General features: G+C 38.0%; 1 protein-coding gene and 1 pseudogene across 2 annotated transcripts in view; one reads left to right on the forward strand and one right to left on the reverse strand.

Moving 5' to 3' along the window:
- Nucleotides 1-16,793, forward strand: part of PLCL1 (phospholipase C like 1 (inactive)) — a 336,529-nt gene that overhangs the window by 126,876 nt on the left and 192,860 nt on the right. The window lies entirely within an intron of this gene.
- Nucleotides 591-7,437, reverse strand: LOC121030880 (40S ribosomal protein S25-like; annotated as a pseudogene).

A 16,793-nucleotide genomic window follows, 5' to 3' on the forward strand; every position in this document is an offset into this window, starting at 1 on the left:
TCCTTCTCTTGTCTCAGAATAAGTGATTTGGCTTGCCAACAAGTGGTTTTTGTTAGGGTCCCTTCTAGGATATAAATGGATGGGAAGTGGTCTTCCAAGGGATTTCTTTCTTCAGCTCTTTTAAAAGTAGTGTTAGCAAGGGATAATAAGATAAAATGCCTAATGGATCCCTAAACCCACTTTCACTGAGTTCAGGGACATTTATAAATGTACAGCTGGGGAGTGTTCTTTACAGCCAAGAAGATTACTGTTCATGCTTTTGACTTTGTGAAGGCAGCACATCCACCATACCTCAATGCCTTTCCCATAACCACAACAATCAAATTAGAAGTTTCTTTCTTATATTCAAAAGCACTATTGAGATGATTGATACAATTTGAACGAGTACTTTCAGAGGAGAGAGGCAGAAGTCAAAATTCTGTCTTCTAGGGGCACCTGGTTGGCTCAGACGGTTATATGTCCAACTCTTGACTTTGGCTCAGGTCAGGATTTCACGGCTAGTGTTCAAGCCCCACGTCAGGCTATGCTTTGACAGTGGGCACTTGCTTGGGATTCTCTCTCTCTCCCTCTCTTTCCCTCCACCACTCATGTTTTCTCTATCTCAAAATAAATAAATAAAATTAAAATAATTCTGACTTTGGGATAAAATTTTAGAAATCCCCTTTCTCTCCTTGTCTGAATTCCTTTACTAGCTCCTTTTATAGATTGTGATCACCTAGTACTCCATGATGTTCCCTGCCATATTGGCATCTAAATATTGCAGAGATTTTTTGGATAAAGATACTTTAGAAATAAACTTTAGACAGAATTTTGAAAACATGCATAAACTATACACATTAAAATGAAAGATTAAATGGAAATCAATCAAATGTTTGACATAAGGATTAAAGAATTTATTAAAGTCAATTAACCCCAGAAAGAAAAGGCTACAAAACAAAACCAATGGAAAGATCAGAAGAATTATGATTTTTCCTTGTGGAGAAAAGATTGACCTGGTGCCTCATACTGTTCCCTAAATATTTAGGATGGTATTTGGATGGCTGTGCTTGTTTTGTGCTTTGTACTTGGGATGGGTTGGGCAATGATCCCAAGGCTAATGATGAAAAGAAAAGTTACTTTCAAATCACCTCTGGAAAAAACTTGTTTGAATTTCAGACTCATCCCTTCAACTCTGATGTGACAACTCCATGTTTGTGTCTCACAGATGCCTCAAATTTTAGATGTTTAAAGTCTTGATCTTCCCCTAGAAATATGCTTCTCTTCTAGTCTGCATGAGTAAATAATGCCTCTATCATCTTATAACATTGGGAGCCATCTTTGATGACTCCCTCTACATTTAGTGCATCATTAATTCACCTTGATTGCATTTCCAAAGTGTATTTCTTCTAAAAAGTTTTTATTTAAATTCCAGTTAGTTAACATACAGTATAATATTAGTTTCAGGTGTACAATATAGTGATTTACAACCAGATACAACATCTGGTGCTCATCACAACATGTGCACTCCTTGATCTCCATCACCTATTTAACTCATCCCCCCAGAATATACCTTTACTCCACCAACTTCCCAACTGTACCTCCATTGCTAGTGTTAGTCCAAGCCACCAACTCCTGAGCCTGGACTTCTGCAGTAACCTCCTAACTGATTTTATAACTCCCACATTTTTCTTTGTCTTTTTTTGATTTAGTGAGGTTTTTATTTTTCAAAATGTATAGTTGGTGGGATCTGTTCATGCATCTTCACCAGTAGCTGGGATATCTCCACTGTTGGTGTTTCTGGTGTAAATTACTTGAGCTCTGTGCTTTGAAACCAGTTTAGTGAGTCCTTTACTAAGGAGCTCCTGAAGGGCTGCCCTGGCCAGGGAACCTTGAATCATTAGTCTCTGAGAGACCATGGCTGGGGTTATAAGTTTATAGTTGGGAACTTCCTTACAGAGTTTGTCATATGTCACTTTGTCAAACAAGACCAGATTTTTAAGCTTGTCCTGAACTTTGCCTTTGGACCACTTCTTCTTTTTTTGGCCTTGCCCTCAGGTTTGTTAACTGGGTCTTTGTCTTTTTTGTCTGCCTTTCTGGTATCTTTCTTCTTCTTGTTATGCTTGGATGGCATTGTGAAGCTTGGAGAGCAGCGACCACTCCTGCAGCCTCACTGAGATGTCAGACACAAAAAAGCTAACTTCCATGTTTTTTTCTTCTTCAAACTCTTCTCCACACAATGGTTAGAATATGGTACAAGCCATGCCACTGTAATGTGGTATCCCCAAAATAGAGTGTTTCAGTAAAGGCAGACATTGAATTCTCTCTCAAGTAATATTTAATTGAGGTGGGAGTTTTCAGCTAATGGGCTGTTCTACTATTGTCAAAACATCATTTCTATTTTGGGCCCCAGACTTCTACCAGCAGGTAGGAGGGAAAGGGCCAGAGGAACACATACCTTGTCTTTTTAGGGAGACTGCCTGGAAGTTTGGAGAGTTTATAAAACTTCCTGAAGGCCACACAGCTATTTGATGGCAGAGCTGATTGGATCCGAGTTTTGCGTGACTCAGAAGCTGTGAAACTACTCTTAGGGGGAAAGAAAATGTATGGCAGTTGCCTTCTAAATTAACATTGAGCCTGTTAAAATTCATATTTTGAAATAATTATGTAAAGTTTTCAATGATATAGAGTATGGCAGTATGAAGAGTGGAAGGATAAATAGAAATAAGAATATTTGAAAACCGTATCTGTGGAGATAGGAAACAAATATACCACCACCATAAGGAAAAAAATATTCACCTTCCGCTGATGGTGTTAGAAACAGTTGAGAAAGAGAGTTTCTCTTGTGAGAGTTCTTAACTGCAAGGAGCAAAGCCCTCAATAAAATGAAAACCTTAATTTTCTATTCCTATCTTGGTTGCATTTACTAAATAGCTTTAATAGGAAGGTGTTACAAAGTGTAAACAGCTGCTCTCTCAAGCGAACATCAAGTGGAGAACAGGTGAAGTCAGACTTCCGGATACCTAAAGTCATGGTGTAGCCCTGGATGCTGATCCCTGGCTATACCCATGCCTGTGAGATCAGAATTCTGAGGATGGGCCCTGTTTTAGTTTGCTAAGATTGCCAGAACAAAGCATTACTGTGTAAGTGGCTCATGATTATTTATTTTCCACAATTTATTTTCTCATGATTCTGGAGGCTAAAAGTCAGAGATCAAGGTGTCCGAGGGTTAGTTGCTTTTGAGGACTCTCCTCTGGGCTTGTAGATAGTATTCTTTTCCTTCCTGTTCCTTCACATGGTTTTCCCTCTGTACTGGTCTATATCCTAATCTCTCCTCACTTTCTTCCCTATTCTTATAAGGATTAGGGGCCCACCCTCATGGCCTCATTTCACCTCTTTAAACAATTCATCTCCAAGTACATTCACATTCTGAGGATCTAGGTGTAGGACTTCCAACATATGAATTTTGGAGGGACACAATTCAGCTCATAACAGGACCAAAGAACCACTGTTTTTAACTCCTGCCCCAAGTTGTTCCAATGTGCAGCCAAATTTGAGAGTCCACGCCCTATGTAGGATTCTCAAACCTGGCTCCATTAGAATCACACACGTAGCTTTAAAAAAGTAAACAAAACAAAACGAAACACCAGTACTTAGGCATCACCCTCAGAGGACTGATTTGATCTGTGTGGGCTGGGGTATTGTTAGTTTCTAAAAGGTCCCTGGTGACTTAAATATGTAGCCAGGTTTGAACACCGCTGTCCTAATGTATGTGTTTCTTAACTGTGTAAATAAAAGCATATCTTATCTGTCTTTATTTTTTCCTTTGGAAATTCATAAGAAACAGTTTCTTTTTGTGAAAGGTGTATGTTCAACATAGTAGTATTCATGTCTAAAAAAAGAGCTAAATATTTCTAAGGTGCTATAGTTTCAAATGTCAAGCATTGATTTTATAATATAGTTTTACATTAGACTTACTGTTTTTTTTTATGCTTAATGAACACAAATCAAAGCAACTTGGGTATGTCACTCAGAAAGCCAATGAAGTTAGGTAACTGACACTTTAATGATTAAGATGACTAAAACATCATACCTTTTATCACGGAATTTTTTTTAATGTAGCTTTTTTGTGTTTTATTCTTTTTTAGATCACAGAATTTCCCTTCCAGCAAATGCAATGTTTAAAAAAATTTATTATTGAAATATAGTTGACATACAGTATTATATTAGTTGCAGGTGTACAACATTGTGATTTGACAATTCTATATATTGCTCAATGCTCACCACGATAAGCGTTATCACCACCTGTCACCATACAACGTTATTACAATGTTATTGACTATATCCAGGGCTGTACTTTTCATGTCTGTGACTTATTTATTTTATAACTGGAGGTTTGTACCTCTTAATCCCTTTACCTATTTCTAGTGAGGAAATTTCTTGATTAAAGAAGTGATGGTTTTCAGCTTTCAGAAGGAGGCTGGATTTTCCTTTCCAGATGATATCAAAATCTGATAGAAAGTCATTGATTTACTCAGGCCAGTTTCTGTGTTTTGAAGTGAAGCCACTTATCTGGCATTTTTCATTAAGGCTTGAAAACAGCTGGATGCTTCCCAGAATGCAGTACTGTGACAGAGATTATTTTATGAAGTCATGGATCAGCTTCCTTTGTAACTTGCTTTAGTTGATTATGTGTACATTTCTTCATTCTCTGGGCTTAAATGAAGGCTGCACTTGGGTGAGGAAACAGTATTATTGTTTCAATGATAAAAGACCATTTCTATCTTGCTATGTTCCACTGTCTTTCCCATTGCACCTTAATAATATTTTTGGTTTCAGTTTTTTTTCTGAACGTCATTTTTAAATACTATAAATACTGTGCTTTGAATTATGTAGTTTTAGAAACAGTATTTAAGATCATAAAACATCGTTTGAACTATATAAATATACTGTTCCAGGAGTGTAGTTCGTTTTTATTTGTCCTTTCCCTCTTGATTTCTGACAGAGAGATCTGGGAAAGTGAGCTTTTAACGAAAACAAAACAAATTAAGAAAAAAACTCTACTGTTATTACAACTGTACAGTACGTAATCACTTTCTAAAGTTGTGGGGTACCATGTCTGTCTGAAACAGAAAGAATTCTAAGGGCTGAGACTAAACTAGACTTAAGTATATCAGTAAGTGTAGACACCTTTTTTTAAGAGCACTTAAGAGCGTAGCCCTAGAAATTCATTAGCAAAGACTCCCAAACCGAGGAATCAAATAGTATGTTTTTCTTTTACTCAAACTGAGGACTGACCTGGGACACAAGTGCCCACATAGAATGAGGTAATGATTGTCTCAATGAAGGGAGCTACTTTTGGTTGAAAATTGAATAAAAAAGAATGAGAAATGAGGTTTTGTGTTTCGGTTTTAATCATTTTTGCCGTGGAACCAGGAGGTGAGATTTGGTCAGCAACTTAATGCTGCTGTAATTCTCAGTTGTTGTGTGGATTATTAGCCCTCACAATTCTACTTTCTCTCTTCCTTTGCTGACAGAGGAAATAACAAAACCCCATAGATAATGGCTCATGACAAACATTTATACTTTGGCTTCACTTGTGCCTTTTAATACTGTTTTATCTGTATCTTGGGGATCACTATTAAGTGGCTTCCAGACTTAACTACTACTCATAAAGATCTCTTGGGAAGCCTTTAAAAATTGATCTCCCAGTTTCCTCCTGGACCTGTTGAATCAGAAATACTGAGTATGAGGATGTGGAATCTTTGTTTGACACCCTTCCTGAGTGATTCTTGATATGGCCAACCTTTTCCTTGCCCAGGAATGGTCTCTGGGGACTCATGGTGGTCCAATTTTGGAAGATGACTGTTCTCAATTCCTTCCACTCTTCTAAGTTTCCAGTCCTAACTTCCTCATCAGAAGATGACTGGGTCCTTCCTTTCAGTCAAAAAGTAAGGCCATTCTGGATATATTCCTCATGTTCCCTTTTGTTTCTCTCAGAATCATGTCTCTGATTATTGTCTTCCTTTGAATTTCACAGGAAAGAGCTCCTGGTTGAAAAGTAAACTCCACTTTTGTTTTTCAGTTTATTCATTTTCACTTAAAAAAATTATTTTAGAGAGAGAGAGAGAGAGCGTGCAAATGGGGGAGAGGGGCAGAATGAGATTTAGAATTCCAAGCATACCCCACACCCAGCGTGGAACCTGAAGTGGGGTTTGACATGGGGCTCGATCCCATGACCCTGGGATCATGATCTGAACTGAAATCAAGTGTGGGATGCTCAACCAATTGAGCCATCCAGGTGCCCCTATCTATTTTGGTCTTTAATTTCCCTTCATACCACATCTGATCCCTCTCTCCCTTTTTTAAATTACATAGTTTCTCTTTGCCTTTGAAGAACACAGATTTTTCCTATCTGGAAAATTCTTGCCCCATAATCCCTGATACCATTGAATTTCTGTCTTTTCCCCACCAAAATTCCAGAAAGACCAATGTAGTTCTTCCTCGCCACTAAGCTTTGGGGCTCTTGTTTCTACCATTCTAAACCTCCCCCTGCCTCCTCAGTAATTTCCTCTAATTATGAAATCAATTTTCTTTTCTGGAAGTTAGATTGGCATTTCAAAGCAGGAAATAAAAAGTATGAGGAGAACTATAAGGAAATTTTTTTCCCATCTTCTTTAGAAAATGAAATTAGAAATACACAAAGGATACATAACCTATCTATTACAAACATTTGATAAGTAAGTATAGTTGTACCAATAAAAATTCTGGCCTCCCTTAAAAGATAAGATCAGAAGATAAATCTGTCCAATTTTATCCTTGACATATCACAAATTGTTTTGTCTAATGGTTCATAACTAAGGCTTTGATTATAGTATCTCATGATGGATACTTAGATAGTTTATTGCAAGATGTTTTAAACAGACCTCTCCCAATTTGGAAATTGTTTTGTCTTGTATAATGTAGGCATCTCATTATTACTGGAATATCAGAATAATTGCCACATTCTCTGGAGTTGCCCATAATTTATAAACTATTTTATTTTTCTTTATTTCCTAATTATGTAAGTTAAAAATTATGGTGAAAGTATTACATAAAAATTATTAAGTCAAATAACTTTTATAGTGCATATAACAAAAAAAAAGATATTCTTTTTTCTCTTACCACCTTGTTTCACTTAATGGAAGAACGATCTCAGTGTTTTTAGCTGTTTATTCTGGCATTTACTTCCCTATTTGAAAATAATATGATTGATTTTCATTGATTAATCATTTTTACTTTCTTCTAGGGTATTTGAGGATCCTTAGTTTTACCTCCTCTTTAAGTTCAAAATCCCACATGAATTACTGTTATTTCCAAGCATCTGAAATGTGATTAACTTCACTAAATAATTTGGTTTATGTAGTAAAGTAAAAAATTTACTTCCTCCTTACATAATTTATTATGTCTAAATTTCTGTATTTTTTTAAAAAAAAGTTTATTTTAGGGGCGCCTGGGTGGCGCAGTCGGTTAAGCGTCCGACTTCAGCCAGGTCACGATCTCGCGGTCCGTGAGTTCGAGCCCCGCGTCAGGCTCTGGGCTGATGGCTCGGAGCCTGGAGCCTGTTTCCGATTCTGTGTCTCCCTCTCTCTCTGCCCCTCCCCCGTTCATGCTCTGTCTCTCTCTGTCCCAAAAATAAATAAATAAACGTTGAAAAAAAAATTAAAAAAAAAAAGTTTATTTTGAGAGAGAGAGAGAGAGTGAATGAGTGCAGGGGGTGGGGGTGGACAGAGTGACAGAGAGATTCCAAGCAGGCTCTGTGCTGACAGCATGGAACCTGATAATGGGGCTTGCACTAATAAACCATGAGATCATGACCTGAGCTGAAATCAAGAGTTGGATGCTTAGCCTACTGAGCTACCCAGATGCTCCTATTATGTCTGAAATTTTAGTTACATCTCTTCCCAGTATCTTCTTATAACTATGTAAGGGCTTTCCACAGTTGAGTGATCTACTGTGTGATTGCATATCTTTTCTTATTTTTGTTGTTATTTTACCTGGAGTTAATAATTGCCTCATTTTTTTCCCTTTAATTTTTGTGGAATGCTATGTCTTCCAACACCCTCTAACAGTTCTGCAAAATATCTCTCAGTACAGTGTTCTATATGCTCAAGCAGCCACATAATTTACCAACTCCTTTTTTTCCTGCTTCTTGGAGGCCCTCTGCCTCCTGCCCCAGTGTGCACTGTGTTCACGGGGTCTGAGGCACACTATCATTCTGGGATTGCCCACTGTGTCTCTCTATGTTTCTTAAATCCACATTGTCTTTCTTCTTATATATTTTTTTGTGTTTGGAAAGGCATATCCTTTAGTGACCTCTTGAAAAAGTGTGTTTGGAAATGAATTTTTGGGCTTTGCACGTCTAAGTGGACTAATTCACTGTAGGATGATCAGACAAGTTTGTCAGATCTTTTGTTGAGGGGCCCACCCACTCATAAAATAACATTATACATAAATCTTTTCTCTTGGGTAGTTTAGTATCATCAGAGAAGGATCTTCAGTCACTTGACAAGGGGAATGCAACCTGAATGCTAATGTTCTGGAGTTGAAGGAACTCTGTGATCATTGTACAGATTTTCACATATTAGACCTGTCTCAGCATTGTACCTTTCACTTGCCCTCTTTTGTGACTGCTGTACCTGAGTCTGAAACCCCACTGTCCATTTTCTCTGGAAAATAAACTTCAGATTTCTAGTGGGTGCTGAATTTGCGAGCGGTGGTATGCTGGTAGATGTTTAACAACTAGCTCTCTGAAAAAAATCAAAACAGAACAAAACACGGATTTATTGAATTTGCCAGCTTCTCTCAAATGCTCAAACTATAGTTGATTTCAAGCTACCAATGTGAGGTCACTGCAGAGTTCACTCTTGCAAGCTGGTACGAGCCAGCTGCAGCCCACCAGTGATTGAGAGTTTAAAAATCCCTTCATTTTAGCAACTGCCATTACTTTCATCTTCCAAAGTACCCAGCATCTCCATTTCGTAAGCATTTCCAGGGGCAAATTGGCTTGCTTCTTGTAGTCATTGGCTTGACTTTTCTCCTCTCTGCTAAAATGTTTCCTCCATCTGCTTTCCATCTTCAAATGTTGGACTATAGTCACTTCTTCATTTCACTAAAGTTGGAGTTTGTGTTTTTGTTTCCTGTCATCTTTGTGGTTTTAGAATTTTGAGACCAGAAGGGAGCAAAAATGCCTTTACTTTGCCATCAGGAAACCAAAAGTTCTACTCATTTTTCTAAATAAAAACTAGAGTTACAAAATGACACCTGTTGTTGTTAATAGTATTTTTAATAATCTTGTCTAAATCTTTAAGAACCTAATTCATAATATAAGTTGCTGAGAAGTAATTTTTTACTTTGCTACATAGAGCAAATTATTTAGTGCAGCTCTGTAGTACATACATTTCAGATCAGGGCATGCTTGAAGTTAAGCAATTTGTGGTGGGATTTTGAACTTAAAAGATGTGAAGGAATGTGGGTTAGTGGAGAGAGAGATCAAGTGTTGAGTTAGTTACCTTGTGTTGGACTGTCATAGGTCCTTTATCAGATATTATAGCCAAAGGCAATATTGAGCTCTGAGGAAGGTAATTTTTGGGAGAGGTTGGGTAAGGGTGGGGATGGGGGCATGTTTATTCAATTTCCAGGTTAGAAATACAGAATTAGAAATATACAATATCCTAATAAAATGTGTATACCTTTTAGATGATAATAGCAAAACCATCCTGTTAGGTTTTTTTTTTTTTTTTTTTTTTTTTTCTATTTTATGGTCAGCAGTGATCTGTAAGCTAGAATAACGTAGGGGTAAAGCATAGAATCCTCTGTGTTTCTGTCTCAGAGTGTGACTCTGCCAATTGCTAGTCATGGGATTTGAGCAAGTTTCTTTATCTCTTAGTGCCTCAGAATTCTCATCTATAAAATTAAGATCGGAATAGAAACTCCTCTTGGGCTTGTTTTGAGGTTTAAGTAAGTTTACATTAAGGCAGTTATAATATATGAAGCATAGTAAGTGCTTGATAAATGATAGTTATAATTAATGTTACTGTTGCTCCTGGGACTAGTTGGCATTGGTTAATACCTGTCTACTTGCTTATTAAAATAAACATTAATATGCATTAATGTCACATTAAAGTCATAATGCACACACATTTCATTGGAATGTTCTTTTGTAACTTCATCACCCTTCCAATAATTTAGCAGACATAAATGCAGCACCAACTATGTATAATTTTACTGGGCTAAATGCTGAGGTTATAAAGTTTCCTAAATGGACTTGTTATTTGGACAAAAATTAATATTAGAACCTTTCCTCATTCTTCACACCAAAATACACTCCAGGTGGATCAAATAGTTAAACCTAAAAAAAAAAAAATAGAGCAATAGAAGTACTGATGGGAGATATGACTGAGTATTTTAATATATTTGGAGTAGAAGAAGCTTTTCTATTTATTGACATAAAATCAGAAACATTAACACTAAAGATGGGTACATTTTACAAAATAAAAATTTAAGTTCTGACTGAGGGAGGAATCACCAAAACAAAGTCAAGAGTGAAATGCAAACTGGGAAAAATAATGACAGCACATATGATAGATAGGAGTAAATTTAATTGCCAATTAACTGGAAAATGGCAGACAGCCTAAAAGAAAACTACAAGAACAGGCCACTCACAGAAAAAGATGTTACAAATGTAAAGATATGCAAAATAAAGATATGCAAGGTTGTCCACTAAAATTTAAAGAAATTTAAATCAAACAAAAGGTATTTTTCATTTATTGGGAATAGTGGTGTGGGTAGAGTGGGAGGAGACATATACACAAACATAAAACCACCATTTCCAGAGTTCTGAGTCAAGAGAGAATATCCTTTGGGTGGTGAGATTATTTTGGCTTCTGACTTGAGTGCCCAGCCCCCTCCTTACCTCTTTCAATATACCTTCTTGAGTGCTCATTTCTTCCAGTTTTGTTTCCTTGGAAAAATGCGTTGGCAGATTACCTGAGGTTTAATGAGGCCTTCCAGCTGTGCATTAGTCATAGGTAGCGATTACTTCACACTCATATGAGCCAAGCATGTTCAACATTTTAAAAAAAACCTCCCTTCTGAAGAGCTAGAGTTGGTTGATGTGTGGCCATGTGGTTTGATTTTGATATTGTTTTCTGAGACCTTCTGCTGTAGATCCCTATACACATCGTCCTCAGAGGCACTGTTTCTAGAGAAAAACAAACCAAACCCTTAGAGCTTCTAGGGAAGAAAGGGACTAGATTGGTTTGTTTGTGGGTTCATTTATTCAGCAAATATTTGTTGAGTACTTAGTATATGTCAGATAGTATTCTAATCATTGGGCATATAAGAGTGAACATAAGTTTTCATGGAGCTTAGTTTTAGAACGGGACAATTTAAAAAGTTAAATAAAAATTTCAGATGGCTGTTGTGAAGAAGGTAAAGTCAGGTAAATAAAGAGTAGAAGGATGTAGGTGGTCAGATAAATATGTACATATGTACATGTATTATGCACACACTATAATAGTGCTTCTCAAACTTTACTGTATATCAGAATCAACTGTAGGGCTTATTTATTATTATTATTTATTATTTATTTTTAATTTATTTAACAAAGAGAGAGCACAAGTGGAGAGAGAGAGAGAGAGAGAGTGTGTGTGTGAGAGGGAGAGAGAATTCTAAGCAGGCTCCACACTCAGCATATGGCCTGATTGTGGGGTTTGATCATACACCCTGAGATCATGGTCTGTGCTGAACTCAAGAGGTGGACCTCAGTCAACTGAGCCACCCAGGAGCCCTACCTGTGGGACTTATTAAAACATTAAGATTGTTGTGCTCTTTCCTTCAGAGGTTTTGATTTCATAGGGGCCTGATATGGGACCTGGGAATTTACATTTTTAAAAAATTGTGAAGTGTTGCTACAATAGAGACTATACCTTGAGAGCCACTGGTGTAGGTTATTTGGTGGTCCCAGAAAGCCTCCAAAGAGGTGATATATTTGGGCAGAGACCTGAATGATGGGAAGGAACAGTGAGATGAAGATGGTCAGTGGTGGGGGGTAGAGGGTGGGAATGAAGAGCTTTCCAGATGAAGCAGACAAACTGTGGTTTGAAGAAAGCCGAGAGACTAGTGAGGCTGCAGGGTAATGAATGGAGGGGATGGAGGCAAGAGATGGAATCAGAGAGGGCAGACCGTGGAGAGCAAGGCTGAGAATGATAGATTTAGACCCTTTGTAACTGTATAAAATTAAGATTTTATTTCAAGTATGATGGAAAGCCATGGAGAAGTAGAGGACATAACTAGGTTTATTTTTTAGTGCTAGAATGGATTTTGTAAGAGGTTAAAAGTGAATGAGGAGACCAGTTAGAAAGTGTTACGATTGTCCAGGATAAAAGTGATATTGGCTTTGTTTAGGCTATAGTGGTGGGGATGGTGAAAAATGGGATACAGATGGTGGATGGGATTTCAGGTAAAACAGAAGGGACTTGCTGGTGGATTGGATAATGAGAAGTGAGAAAGAGGGAGCAGACTCAACTATGATTCCAACGTCACCTTTCAACTAGTGAAAGGTGACACCAGTAACTGTGAACATTGGAGTAGAAACAGATTTGGGGAGAAATAAAAAAGGTTTTATTTATTTATTTATATTTTTTTAACTCAAAGATGCCTTTAAGAATGGTGAAGAACCAGATATTTTTAGGGAAAGAGAGTGGGAATGAGGGTGAACCCATGCCTTGCTCCTTTGACAGGTCTGTTGTGATAGCTGACTAGGACAGGATTATTGTTCATGTGGATGTCACATACATCTTGGAAGCGGTAACTTCTGTAATGTGTGGCTTTTTAAATGGGTGAATAGAATCATGGCAGGAGTTTTCTAGAAAACCGTAAGCTTGAGCTGGTGGGCGCATGGTAGGCACTCAATAAACATTTTTAAAAAATTTTTTAATGTTTTTATTTTTATTTTTGAGACAGAGAGAGACAGAGCAGGGGAGGGGCAGAGAGAGGGGGAGACACAGAATCCGAAGCAGGCTCCAGGCTCTGAGCTGTCAGCACAGAGCCCGATGCGGGGCTTGAACTCATGGAGTGTGAGATCATGACCTGAGCTGAGCCACCCAGGCACCCCAATAAACATTTGTTAAATTAATGAATGAATGAGTGAACTGGGAACTTTTATATATCAAGCTTATTTATCATTCTGATGGGTGATGTGTCTTCAGATTTCATTATGTAGGGAATATCAAATATCCACTGGTAAAGATTATGTCTCAATTAGATTATCATAAAGTATTTAACTGGTCAGATGAATCCAAATGGGTAGAGGGTTTTTGGTGTAAGCAGTGTTGTGTTTCTTGTGATACCTAAGGCAAAGAGACAGTAAGTTGGTCTAAGACCTGTCTGGATTTCTAGTTCCATGTCTGTTTATCTTTTTGCTTTTTCTCATGAGCCAGTGCCATCTATGGTTTTAGCAGAATCAGACCAGATTTGGAACCTGGCTTCACAGAAAGATCTCCTGTTTCTCTGTAGGCCAATATGAAGAGAGGTTTCAGGGCAAGAGCTCCTGTAAACCAGCTTGGTGCAGTGTGTAATATGGGATCATAGGGGACTTAACTGAGATTTCAGAGATGATCAATATCTGCCTATAAGTGCCTTTTATGATGAACCAAAAGTCAGAATTTGTTTCTGAAAAGGAGAGTCAGTTGCCATAGGTAGAGAAATCAGAGAAGAGGTTGAGAATGGTTGTCAGACTGTATTCAGATGCCCAAACTTGTGAATGAGCAGATGGCCCCTAAATCATGGAGTGGATAGCTTTCCAAACTCATCTCTCCTTATTAGCTCCATTTAGGGACCAATGATTCCACTTTAGTCTTGTGAAATGGGAATTGCAAGTTAAATCCAGTGGTGCCTGGGTGGCTGTCAGTTAAGGGTCTGACTTCAGCTCAAGCCATGATCTCATGGTTCGTGGGTTCAAGCCCTGTGTTGGGCTCTGTGCTGACAGCTCAGAGCCTGGATCGTGCTTCAGATTCTGTGCCTCTGTCTCTCTCTGCCCCTGCCCCATGCACACTCTGTCTTTCTCAAAAATAAACATTATAAAAAATAAAAGAAGTTAAATCCATATCTTAACTATCATCCAAGTTCTTCTGAAGGGAGGAAAACTCTGTAATAATAGCCTGATGATTCACTTAGGGACATAATTGAAGCTGGAGAACATGTTGGAGGCTAGACCCAAGGTCACAGAGGAGAAAGGGTAAGTTGACATCCTGCTATAAGGAAGGGAGTTTATTGCGCTCTTTCCAAGCAGGTAAATAGAGAAAGAGAGGAGAGAGAAGTTGCAGATGCTGCAAAGCTAGGTGAAGGGGCCTGTGGAAAGAGTCCAGTGGTAGGATGGCCAAAAGATAATTTAAGAAGAGATGCTCAGTGTTCAATTTGAAATAGTTTGCTTTGCTCTCATGTAAACTCCTTTTACATCTCCCTTTAAATAATTGACAAAGTCTCTTATATTCATGGACGCTTAATGTGAGTGGGGTATTGGGTGGGGAACTCAAGAAAGCTTGAGTTTGGCATTGGGTCTAATGGTGGAGGAAAGACAGGATGTAGGAGTTGACCTCAAGAATGCAAGTTTTGCCCCATCTGCATCATCTACACACCTAAGGAATCCTCAGTAATTTGGGGCAGGACTTTGGTGAGAGACCCAAACCCCAGGTGACTCTTGAGTTGTAAAATTTTGGATAGCAAAGATGATTTCTCTTGAAAAATTTAGAATTTTTGCTCTTTTAAAGTGATTTGGACCCCATAGCTCTTCTTCAACTTTACTAGATGTTTCATTAAACCCATGTTCCTGACTCATGGTTTTTTTCACTATCTGCTTCTCTAACTAGTGCAGTCTCTTTTGTCTGATCTACCTTTGTTTTGGATCTGGCTCTTTCCCTCACTCTTATGGCCTTGTGGGAGATGAATTATTCACTTCTGTACCTGGGTAGGGGACTGTTGTGCCCTACCTAGCACCTGAACCCGGAAGACCTGTGATCACCCAGGAAGGAAGAGCAGACATGACTAATATTCTGGAAATTGTTTTCCTAAGTGTGAGTATGGGTAGACATTTGTTTTTCAAAAGTCATGTATGCCATGATCACATGGATTTAAACAGGTAAGGCTTTATGGCACTTTAAATGATATTGAGAGATCATTTCACTTAAGAGAGAAAGAAGGCAATAAAAGATTCATTATTAGCCATATTGTAAACCCTAGAGCCCAATGCCTTGAAAATACTTTGTATACTGCTAACATCAAAGTCAGCACATATGCTTTTGGAGGAAATAATTAAAAATACTAATATAAGATAGTTTAAAAAATATTTTAATACTTCTACTAAGTCTATTTTGCTACTTCAGAATTTGCTAAATAGAAGCAAGCAGAATTTTAAGCTAGGAATGTGGTTTATGTGTGGATACTGACCTTTTCACTTCATTCTAACAGTTGCTTAATATTCTCCTCTAATGAAATTGTTTCCAGTAATAAAATTGCATTGCAAAAACTTCTTAGGTTATCTAAGGCCAAAATTAGACACCTAGAATAACAAAATAATTCTTGCCTGAGGACTGCTCTAGACAAGAGAAGCATGGTTGTGAAATCATTGTAAATGCATTTCTTCCTGTAGAATTTGCTAGGAAGGAGGTTCATTATGTTTCAGCTAAGAGTCTGGAAGTGGGAATGGTGGAAACAGTGGGCTGAGAAGATCAGGGATACAATAAGTTACTTGACTTGAACGGCTATACAATTTATGGCCCATGGTTAAGTTTGGTGAAGGTTTAGTAACAAAATGACAAACATATGTTTTCATACCATGCTGACTGTTGAAAAAAAAATTGCCTATAAATACCTGTAGTGGTCTGCCCTTGTTGTCTATCCAACACTATCCTCAGTCTTTCTTTTGGGAACAGCACCTTCTTACCTTTGGAAATGACTCAAGCTTCATTCTAAAAGTGTTCCTTTGGGTTGGGGAATTTATAAAGTGTGAAACCAAGGAGATTCTGATGGCCAGGTTTGCTGCCCAAAGGAGGAAAGCAGTCTACAGTGAAAGGGTCAGTTTGCAGTTCTTGCACTTTGAGTGTTCAGTCCCTTAATAACGAAGGACACTTTAGTGTGCTTCCTGTATATTTTTACTTTGCTTAAACTGATCTAAACTTTGTTTCTGTTACTTAGCAAAAAGAATCCTGATGAACACATAGAGACTATAGGTAGGAAAGATGCTTTATTAAAGGCTGGGAGGCTGGCACCAATGTAACTCCGAGGTTTATAACCCTCTGAATTAATTGGTTGTTGGACATGATTGAAGAACATAGACTTGGGTTGGTAGAAGTTCCATTGATTAAGTGATGGATTATTTTCTGATAAATATTTAATGGTCCACAAGACCAGTCAAGGGACCTAAAGACTAATCAGTCCCTTTTGGTTGGTTAGAACAGTTGTCCAAACTCATTTTGTTTGTGTGATGAGTGTTCATGATTTACTGGGACTGATAGGACCCTATCACTGTGTCCCCTACTTGAGCAAATAGGTCCTTTCTCAAGCCCGAGTCAGGACAGCTTTGGAGTATACACTTGACAATATGGTCAAGTAGTGAAAGTTGATGCCCTGTCTTAAACCTTCCCAGTTCTTTTTTAAAATTTGTTTTTAAACATTTATTCACTTTTAAGAGACAAAGAGAGACAGAACATGAGTAGGGGAGGGGCAGAGAGAGAGGGAGACACAGAATCCGAAGCAGGCTCCAGGCTCTGAGCTGTCAG

This window comes from Herpailurus yagouaroundi, unplaced genomic scaffold, assembly GCF_014898765.1.
Source record: "Herpailurus yagouaroundi ecotype Mexico unplaced genomic scaffold, PumYag 140, whole genome shotgun sequence".
In the NCBI taxonomy this organism is placed as follows: domain Eukaryota; kingdom Metazoa; phylum Chordata; class Mammalia; order Carnivora; family Felidae; genus Herpailurus; species Herpailurus yagouaroundi.